General features: G+C 34.5%; 1 long non-coding RNA gene across 1 annotated transcript; it reads right to left on the bottom strand.

Annotated features, from left to right (window-relative positions):
• Positions 1-1457: 1457 nt before the first annotated feature.
• Positions 1458-9969, bottom strand: LOC149793993 (uncharacterized). Its single transcript, XR_016422604.1, has 4 exons — positions 9891-9969; positions 7606-7740; positions 6924-7114; positions 1458-1565 (listed from the first exon to the last, which is right to left on the bottom strand). It is a non-coding gene; the product is annotated as an uncharacterized LOC149793993 (long non-coding RNA).
• Between the last annotated feature and the right edge of the window lie 1649 nt (positions 9970-11618).

The raw sequence follows: 11618 nt of genomic DNA, 5'->3' as shown, positions 1-11618 counted from the left end.
TCGGGAGAGTGCAAAAGATGATCCATCACGTGGTGATATGGTGGGGAGGGTGTATTATTTTGTCGAAGTTCGAGCTTGGGGTGGACCCACATATTATGTGGAAAAATCGCCAAATATCGCAACCGTCGCCAGTTGTCAGTAACGGGTCTCGATCGCCAGGCCTCGAGTATCAGAGTTCTATGCTTTACCATTGTACACTGTACACATCTTACAGCTATACGTTTCAGAAATTCTTATAAAGTTACCAATGCTGGATTGCTAAAGTACTGAGTAAAATTACAGCGTTGATATTTTTTCTATCTTCCAAACCTGTATACAATGGCCCAACCTATCGAGCCTCGTTCTTCAACTAGGGAAATGGGGTATAATTCATCTTTTATAAATGTTTAAAAAAGAAAAAAAGAGGCAAGTAAGGATGTGACTTTTTCAGGGTGTTTATGAAATCTTTAATGATGATACACACATTAGCACTACCTTAACAGCAACCAAAATACCTGTACATTGACATCTTACAACGGTTATATAATCCAAGTCCACCATGAAGAAAGGAAATACAAAAGAAAGCAACACGAGGAGGTGAAACTATTTTATTAATTCATAATTTAACTATGTGCGATTTTGAATTTTAACGTTGCTCTAACACGTGTCCAGTCATATCGTTATTTTGTTTGCAGCGTGGCAGTTTATAGTGATGTGTAACACTTTGGGGATCATACCACAGACATGTAGCATCATGTCTCAGCCAGTCACATTATCGCCTACTAATGCTGAGCGCTAAGCGGGGTAGCTGCTAGTACCAATTTAATAAGTCCATGGTATGACTCGGCCGGGGTAAAAACCATGACCTCCCGCATCCGAGCCACAAATAAACAAATTGAAGATTTTAAATCTCATTTAAATTAGCTACGACCAGTTTTTAGAATGTCATGTCACTGGGCTCCTTTCCTTACCACTGTTGAAAAACAACTTAAATACTAGAAAATGTTAACATTTGAACTTTAAAGAAATAGGAGGTGTTTCTTTTGGGACATTTTACCACAATGAAGACTTCTCTTTGAGGTAATTATTCCACGAAGAAAATACTATAGTTTCCAAGACAAAATTATATTACAACGAAGCACGAATTTATCGTGATGCTAAACCTTTTTTATACGGAAACTCTTTCTCTTATTCACTCGTCTACCCTTTAGGCAACGTTGGTTAACTTAGAGGACACTAATGATATAAACTAAAATGTGGACGGTTGTTAAGAGACTGCATATGATATGACTTAATTTTAAGCAGGTTTATTGTTGTACGTCTTAGGCTATTTAAACGTTTAAACCATAACACACAATCGTCATCGAAGAACAATGATCTAAATATAAGTTACGTTTATTATGTGACAAATGTCAATAATCGCTTGCATTTGTTTTTACCAAATAATTTAATGGGGAAAATAAAAAAGCAAACAAAAGTTTAAATTCCATTTCTTTAATCCTGTTTAATTATTATCATCAGCACAAGCACACTGCTCTGTCACGACAAAGAAAGGTCCATTCTCTCAAGTCAGCAACTTTCAATACCTGCATAAAAAGAACATTATATATGCCTAATTAATAAATGCATGTTTTTCGATTATGTTATTTATACATTCCGGTAATCAGTTTTCATATGAGATGGTTTTGGTGTCTGCGAACCAGTACATGTAGCGAAATAAACCTAGTGGTCACATTGAACATAGGAGATTTTTGTTGTTGTTGTTGTTGTGGGGTTTAACGCCATTTTTCAGCACGATAGGCTATACATGGTGGCCAGTATTAATGGTGGAGGAAGAACCCGGAAAACCCCGGAAAGAACCACCGACCCACGAGAAGCTACTGGCAAGCTTTCTCACATGCCCACATTGGCTGAATCTTAGACTCGAACCGCCGCAGATAGAGGTGAGATGGCAGTGATCCGTAATGAAGAGCGCTTTAGACCACTCGGCCACTCGGGGCCCCTGAACATAGGAGATACGTTTAGAATTAATATAAATCACTCCGTAATGACAGGAGGTTATATTAGTACAAACAACATTGGTTTGGTTAGCTTATTTTTTAATATTATTTATTTATTTATTGTTACTTATCCTTCACTGACTTGACGTACGCGACAGTAAGTTACCTTTTCTTAACTAGACAAGTAATATGGGAATGTATTTTACAGTGACACTCGGTGTTACTTATTTATTTAATTACATTATTTATTTAATTACAACTTTTGTTTGAGTCACAATAATTGCGTGTCGTTGTTTGTGCACGATTCATCACCTTCTTTTGCCATTTTTGAAATAGTTCATTCTGTGACTGACGTATTATTATTAAACACCCGTCTTGTCGAAACAACATATCTAAGAACACACATACAAAAGTAGATTTGATATTTACCTTCTTAAAGACATGATGTTAATTTTGGCAAATACAAAAGAGTCACAACTATAATATTTGAAACTGCAGGGTGTCAACCAAACAATTGCATGAAAATATGCCATAATAAAAGTAACATAATGTATTCAGAAATTGCTTAACAGAAATATGTAAAACGGACCGAAAATTTGTTTAAAAATGGCTCCGTATAAATAGTTCAGTGATTCTTCTTGATCATTTCAAGGCCATTATTTAGAGTTTATCCTGACACCGATAGTGTTGTATAAATGCTTATGTAGGCATATAAAGAAATGTCATCAATATAAATTGTATTTCTTTGCAAAATTATAGAGAAACCACTGAAACAGTCAATTCCCCCCACCCCCGCTGAAAGTGTCTCAGAGGAAAGAATCAGCTATATGGCTCTTACCCCGTTGAAAGAATTGGTTAGTTGATTCTTTCCCCTTCAATTGTTTCTTTCCTACCTGTAATAAATTCGTTTCATCTTCTAGTTATTTCTTCCGTCTCACCCAAGCAAGTAATTAACTTCTTTTCATTAATATACTCTTTGGTAAAAGACTTAATGGCCACATGAGAAATATCATACATGTAATTAGTCATTTAACAAAGGGGAAGGGAACATAATAAGCTAGCTAGTTTTGTTCTCCCTTATAACCAAATACTTTCTTTTCGTTGATGGGCTCTCTAGTGAAACGCCCTACAAGTAAAATATCATACATATGATGGGTAACTTAACAACTGGAGGGGGGTGGCAGAATCAGCATGCAGACCCTTTTCCCACTACAACCAATTGGTTTGTTTTCATTAATGGACTCTAAATCTGCTTCATGTATTTCAAAAAAGCCTTTACATTAATAGATATAATATTGATTGCAATTTTAGACTTATAACCTTTCACAAATCACTTACACGGAATAAGACACAAATTTTGTTCATGTTTCTTCTTAGCTACTTAACACTACATTAAAAATAGCATCTGCAAGGTTTTGTAAATAAACTCAGGAATGTGTGAATGTATCCAAGGGACTGGGTGCTGGGTACTTTATTCAATCGTATTGCTTAACTCTTTTGGAATTTGACTATATAAATAAATGTATGTGGATAACAGTGATGTTGAACCCATAATGTTATCATCAGCTGCCCACACAGTATTTGACTCCATATTACTTATCTACATTGTTGTGGAGGTAGTTGCTAGGCATTTTTGTAACCATTGAGGAGTGCATATGCCTGAAAGTACTGTTACGGCAAATGTTGCAGTTCTTTTTGCTTCATGAAATTGCAAAGCTTATAGCCCTAAACATACAATTACGTAATACATTTTGCAGTTATTTTGGGGCTGAGGATGTTTTATGCAAATTAACATTTTGTTGCTTCATAAAGATGATTTGCTTTTTCATGCAACTGTCACTGCATTGTATTGTTTTGCAGGCGGATTCAACATATCGTGACTATTTTTGATTTCCTTGTGGCCTTGGGGTCTCCTGGGAAATCTTATTGGCAATCTTTTCAATTGGTAAATTATTTGTCTTTTAAGAATTTTAGGTTGATTACTATTATTTCATGTACTTAGTGTTGTACGAGTTGATGCGTACTGTTGTCTTTTGCAGTGTCATTTCAGTAGTTATTTCACTGCTTTCTTGGAATTGGTGGCATATTTGGTGCTGGTGGTTTTTGTATAAAGTTACAAATGGATACAATTATAGATGGTAGCAGATTGCTACTACGTTCATTTTGCAGTCCTACCCTGCCTTTGTAAGAGCTTCTTTATCTACATTACGGTCTACAGATCGGGGCGCCAGTTTGCAGCAAGATCTCCTTTTTTATTGGCATTCCTTCGTTGGTAGAAGAGCTCCCTTTTGAAAGGTTGTAAAGATGTTTTAATACAATTTTGCATCTAGCTGATTTGTGCATTTTTAATGTTTTATTTCACAGTTTGACCTACAAACTCCTTGCCTTTGTTAATTGTTGCAAACACTGATTACTTGAGAAACATTCGTTGCAGATTTCGTTTTGTTTTCTTTTTAATAAACACTTTCAATAATATACTAAATTATTTTGCAGATGCTATTAAAAACTTACTAATTGGGACAATCAGTTTTCTTCCTAATAAGATAACAATAAAAACATATTAACCCCTTCATTGAAGAAAAGGCATTAATATACTTTTTATTAATATGGTAGGTTGTAACATAAATATTTATTTTGATATGGTTGGTTTCTAAAACAAATATATTCACTTTTGGGATGAATTTATTTTTATAAAATTCTGAAAATAACTTATATCTGTTTTAGTAAATTCAGTTCTGCTAATTAATTGTTCTAATGTATAAATGGAAGGAGTGGAGGTGGAGAAAATCACATAGCCAATTCTGTCCCGGGGGTGCATGGGGAAAGAATTTGGCTAGCTAATTGGTTCCCCTGGGGAAACATTGGCTAGCTGATTAATTTTGTCTCGGTGGAACGATCAGCTAGCAAATATTTTTCCCGGGGAACCTTTCGTAAGGGGGATTAATTTGGCTACTACAACCACAATATTGAAATGCTCAGAGGTGCCTGCCCTCCTACATGTTCGAGACAATATCTTTATTATGTCACTACCATGCATGTACTTTACACAGCATGAAATGATTTTTCATAAATTACAAGACCGTTCAGGCTACGAAAGGAAATAATCTTTTCTTCAGCTTTCGGATACCGTGATACCATATTCAATATTTATTGACTAGCCTAACTGTCTCAGTGATTAACCTAAGTTCACACGATTTTATTTCTTTAGTTTTTAATTGTAGCCCAGAATTAGCAGATCAATTGTTTTTGATGTCGACATTTTTCTGTACCAAAAATGCTTTCATGGATATGCACAAATATGAGAAGCAAACTACCCGTCAACTTTCACTTCTTACACCGGATAAATATCTTTGGATACAGCTTTGAATTAACAATTGTCAAATATCAGATTTAAAATCAAACTACAGGTAAACCACTAATTTTCCAGCACCCTTGGTTCGCAAAGCCTTGCCAGATTAACAGTTTTGCTGGACCAACCGAGGTCACGCATCGTCAATATAATGCAGTTTCATCTTCATTATACACCTGCTCAGGAATGAGGTGCTCATCAACTACAAGGTTCTGAAATGTATCCACATACTCGGAAGCTCCTTCGTGGTCTGCAGACCGTTTCTCTCTACACACGTTATGCATGGAAATTCTATGACGCTTCTTGAACCATTGAATCCATCTTACACTATAGCCATTCTTATGTTCTACTTTAAGTTCTTTATGAAAGAGCTGATCCTGGTCCATTGACATCCTTCCTTACAAGTCCACTCCGTCATTTGGACGTTGTTGAGACCATTCCCTCATCACTCGGTTATTTTTCATCGTGTTTCTAATGTTAATTCGCTTCGTGGAATCACCTTTCGGAATAGAATTACAATATTTTGTCCATCTGCTTCTTATATTGTACGTGTCATATAGCGTTCACACGGAAAAACCTCGGAACAGTTGTTTCAACAGTTTTTCTTTATCTTGTATCGATATTGACTGGTGTTTACGCTTGACAGCACTACTGACACTTGCATGTTTCTTAGAACCTATATATAGGGCAAAATGATAGTGAAATAAGCCAAGAATCGCACAAAATAGAAGTATCACCACCAACAACTGCAGTGTAAACAATCCAAGTGAAGTCTGACTGGATAGTTACGTATTTTGACACCCCCTACTTTTCATTTTAAGGTAGAAGGCATGAATCTAATTATCACAAGGCTAGGATTTATAAATTTACATATAAGCTAAATCTGTAACGTGGTTTAGATTTACTTTGAGTTAGGTTTGGAAATGGGTTGGCTTGTTGGTGACTGCCTATCACAGTTAAATGAGCATTGTAGATCAAATGGGTAACTTGGCTGCAAATGAGCAGCTGACTTGGATTACGTATATTCGTGTGTCTGCTACAGAGATAAAGATTTAAAAATCTAGATGGTTGATGGGTGATGAAAATTATGCTTATTTTATTATAGTATTAGCGAGTTTTATTCATGCATAAGGCACAAACTGTTTCCTTTAGCTGCCTTGTCACAGGAAAATATTCAAAATAGCTATGTCCTGTCAAAAAGGAATGTATAATTTAGAGGTTGGTGGTAGACTTGGTTCAGTATAAATACCACCACTTGCATCAGGAATTAACCTGATTGCTGCAGTCAAAATCTCACATGTATGCTGTCTATAAAAATCATTAGTTTGTTTTTATTTGTATCTTCAGTGTAAAATTATTCTCATTTTTCTGCAATAGGTCAGTGTTGGTTGAAGACGCACCAGATAAACTGTCCAGTGAGACCTGAGTGAGCGACCAGTAATTTGGCGGTGTTGGGAATTTCAAGTGCCCTCTCGTAATATTGTCTGGATTAAAAGAGGTGCAGGACCATACGTTGCCGGAAAATCGGTGGTTTACCTGTATGTTTATAATATAAGTTTAAAAACACAACCTATTAGCACGAACATCACACGTACGCTTTGAGAAGGCAGTGCTGTCACTGTAAATTAGTGACAACAAATTCCTATCCTCGTGCTTGTCCTTTCCACACCCCTGCAGCGATAAGGGAAAGGACACAGTTTTGAGTTCGGTATTTTGCCATCACATCGAAACAAACCTCCGGGATTATCATAACCTAAGGGCTTTCCAATGGGACAGGTGTAGTCAGCTGAAATGAATGAGTATATATTTGTGATTTTTTTTAACTTTCTTTTGTGTCAAATACCAATACCGATGGACACATATTATATATTCTGGAATCATACGTGTTTTCAAAATTAATTTTCAACAGTACATTTCGTGCAGGATGACGTCTGATATTTAAAGAGAAAGAGTATTACGCAACCAGAGGAGTGGAAAATGGGAAAGGCAACTTAAGATGACCAATGTTCAGTTCGATGTAAGATGTTTCTGTAATTTGCAATTATTAATAATACAGTTTATCATTAGATAGGACGGCTGTTGCAGACCCTTAAATATAACATTGCATGATTAGGACTATCAGTTACAAGCAAATAACAAATTCCGGTAGGTGTTATTATTCCATTGCTTACTGTGGCGCAAACTCGAACCATTCCAAATAATAAAACATATACACAAATGTGAAGCGAGAAAACAGATAGACAGACAGAGAAGAGAAAATACATGAGGGATACATACATAACGCGCTATCTAAACAGCACTGGCCGACATTTCCTCCTAATCGGAAGCATCTATATCCCTCTGGACATACAAACGGAATATTCGGATTGCACGGCAAATGACTTGCACTTCCATCTGGACAGATCGCAATACCTGCAACAAGGATATGTTCATTTCAGATAAAGTAATATAGCTGCATGGAAAATGAGGAATCATAAACCTAAAGAAATAATAAGAATAATTTGGGCGCAAAATATCTAAGCGTATTAGTTTGATTTTATCGAATTTCATATCAGACAAACTTGTTCAAAAATTGCTCGAGGCATCGCATGTTTTACCTACAAAGTTAAGTCCTTTGAAAAGGCATCCTGTCTCTCTAACATCTTATTGACGTTTAAAACCTGTAACCAAACGCTAGAGTAAAACACTATTCTCCTATGTTTTGTTTTTCTTATACTGAATCCTGTTTGTGAGTTTTACAGTGTCTAAATCAAACGGACCTTTCTTCAAATTTAGGCTCACTAATAAACAATTAGTATTTAAAATTTCAGAGAATTTTCGGAATTTCAAACCAATAATTATGAATGCATAATTACTCCTATATCAAGGTCCAAAAGCAACATTTTATGTTTTGGTATCGGACGATATTTATTTAAATATTTCACATAATGTTTGCATCACAATCGTCACTGCACAATCAGAAAAGGTTACCATGACTTGATTATGATGAGATTTACTAACGAAAGGATAACTACAAAACAATCCCTTACTAAGGAACATTATATGATAACAGTTTGTATATAACCTGAGAAAATGCATTCCTCTCAAATTAGCAATTATCGTTGATTTTATAAACGCCAATAAAATGTCTTCGCTCAACACGGCATACAAATATATGCAGGTGAACTATAATATCATACGTTTGGCACTTGGGAAGATTCCATGTGAAAGTACTATTGCTAATTTAAATAAAATAAAGAACTACCGATAAATTAACTTTTAATGTAATGAAGTGTCTCGAATTGGAACTATCTCTGACTTTTCTGTGAAACCAAAATAAATCAGTCTGGTAGATAACGCGGATTGATTGCCCGAAAATTGTTTTAGGTGGGGACTGAAAAGGACACAATTATTTTGAAACAAATTAGTACATAGTCATTGTTTCGCTCTGCTCGTTTTATTCGACTTACAATTTCTAATTAGTTTTCTTCCCATACTTCTTTTCGCTTTATTGGTTTTAAAAGAAAATCATACATGCAATATTGGTATTAAATGAATAAGCCAACAAGTACTGTATATATAGTAGCTTAAAGGGAAGACATCAGTACTGGTCAGGAAAATTTCTTAGCTGTAATTATTTATTATTCGGTCACCTTGAAGTTCGTCTAGTTGACATCAACCGATTGCAGAGGTTACCTGTTAATCTACAATTTTCCTACTATTCAGTTTCTTAGCGTAACCTGATTGCAATGTTTAAGTGAACATCCTTGCAGTCTATGGATCATGGCATGAAAATCTGTTGCTAGATGACATATTAAGCCGCAATGTTCCTATCATTCCGTTATTATAATTACCTGTTTGTAATGTCTAAGTGGAAATCCCTTGCAGCCTATGGATCATGGCACGAACATCTATTGCTGAATGGCAAATGATCTTTGCAAAGAGCTTAGTGGTTACTGTTGGTGACAATAGTGAACACGTAGTAGTAGTCTTGGTGGTGATAGTAATGGCAGTAAGGGCTATTGTGGTTGTGATAAAAACAAGGATAATGATAGCTGATTCTGGGCCCAATAGAAGATTAAGATAAGACACAGTCGTATTATGTTGTGTAAATTTGTACGAATCTAATCAACACAAGCTGACCATCTTCTGAAAGAAGGTTGCAGTGAATTATTGAACAGAGGGACGGACTAGAAATATTGTGGAATCCTAATGTTTAAAAATTAAATGTTTTAAACAAAGTTATGATTCCAATATTTGTTCTTGCTATATATGTGACACTGATATAATTGCTTGAGTGTAGCTATGCAGTTTGTGGCGCCTCAGTGCAAGCTAGAAGTGTTGGATACACACACACACACACACACACACACACACACACACACATATATATATATATATATATATATATATATATATATATATATATATATATATATATATATATAGAGAGAGAGAGAGAGAGAGAGAGAGAGAGAGAGACATTTTAGAGAATATTAGCTGGGAGGTAATAACCACGTTTGTAGAATTACATGCAATTAACGTATTCTTGGGAAAAAGATGAATTAGAAAAAGCTACTTACAGTGTTCCCACAAGCATAGGCCTACGACAAACAAGGCTAAATAGAGCTGCATTTCAGTTTCTTCCAGACCTATAATGCCAAGCACATTGCATATTATTATTTTCAGATGTACATTTTATACAAATGAGTGATGAAATAGGATAGTGTGCAGGACATATAAGTGAGCAATGATTTGAGGAAATATATGCCTAATTTCAGGACATATAGTTGCAATCAATCACGTAGATAAGAGGGGCAAAATTCACGAAATATCAAACAAATTCCTTGCAAGGAAATTTTGCATATGGTCTCCGAAAGGCTATTTGGTGCATATAAATGAATTAATGACAGGACCACAGTCAAATATATGATATTAATCTTATCGCAACCTCATTATTCTTCAATTTAAATAATCAGAATTAAAATCAAATTCTTTATTCAGGCTAGAAAAGACAAAATGCCGAGAAACAAAACACGGGCACTGAAAACCATCATACGACTCAGTTTCTGATATGCTTAGATAGTTTGCAGAACAAGCAAGGACAACTCTGCCTTTTATCAGTTGACCAAATTCCTGTAAAATATACAAGTTTCATATCATGAAACAATTCCATCAAAGAGTCGGCCAGTCTTATGTCATGCTTTATATATAATTTATAATACATTGTGGCTTTTTTCCATGACTATTTGTTATGTATATTTGTCTTTTGTAATTGACCTGTGTCCATAATCTAGTTAATGGTCTACCTGAATAGTGACATTTCTGTCGTAAATGTTATAATGCGTATCTAATTATTGGATCAAATATAATGCTATCATATTAATTTTATACAACCTAAATTATTTTCAGCTTAAGTAATCAGCATATAAAAGAAAGCTTTTTTAAGTGTAGGTTAGAAAAGACAAAATGCACAGAAACAAAATCTAGGCATGTAATAAAAACTATGACCATTTTCTGATTGACATGGATAGTGGATAGGCATTAATAAAATCAGAAAAAAACACTGTCTTGTATAAGTTGAGAAAAAATCTCTGTAAATTTCGTAAAGATAATTGCAAAATGATTTTCCTTGAAAGATTCTATGTCAGGCTGACACACACACACACACACACACACACATATATATATATATATATATATATATATATATATATATATATATATATATATATATATATATATATATATATATATATATATATATATATAATTTACATTGATTGTTCATTTTTCTCCCTTTTTTGATGTCATTATATCATGTATTTGTATATTTCGTTACTGACCTTTCTTCAAAAATTGAATAGAATATCTACCTTAGAAGTGACATTTACTTTGTATGCAGCATTAAACATGCCTAATAGTTATCCATGATTATAATAATTATGTCATTATTAACGGAGTTTAAAAAACTTCCTTCTGAGCTTAATACATTATATTTCCACTTGGAAATTCATGATCATTTCATATCAGGAATGTTTCAGAAAATAATTTGACCATCATGGCTCAGTTATTGTGTCTTAGCTATCGATATTAATATTGTTTATTTCAAAATTACTCATTCCTACTTTAACATCCTATGAGGAATTGACCGTATTGCTGTGTTCAGATTTTACTTTCAGAGAATTTAGTTGTTTAAATAATTTACTGGAACTGGAAAGTGCTCAAGCATATTTTGCTGATTAAGTCATAATGTTGGAATTATAATGTATTTATTCAGGGTTAGTTTCAGTTTGAATTATTTCAGAGTT

This window comes from Sinohyriopsis cumingii, chromosome 8 (assembly GCF_028554795.1).
Source record: "Sinohyriopsis cumingii isolate HCF-2022 chromosome 8, ASM2855479v2, whole genome shotgun sequence".
NCBI classification, from domain to species: domain Eukaryota; kingdom Metazoa; phylum Mollusca; class Bivalvia; order Unionida; family Unionidae; genus Sinohyriopsis; species Sinohyriopsis cumingii.
The sequence above is the reverse complement of the archived record's forward strand: the minus strand, read 5'-3'. Positions and strand labels throughout refer to the sequence as shown.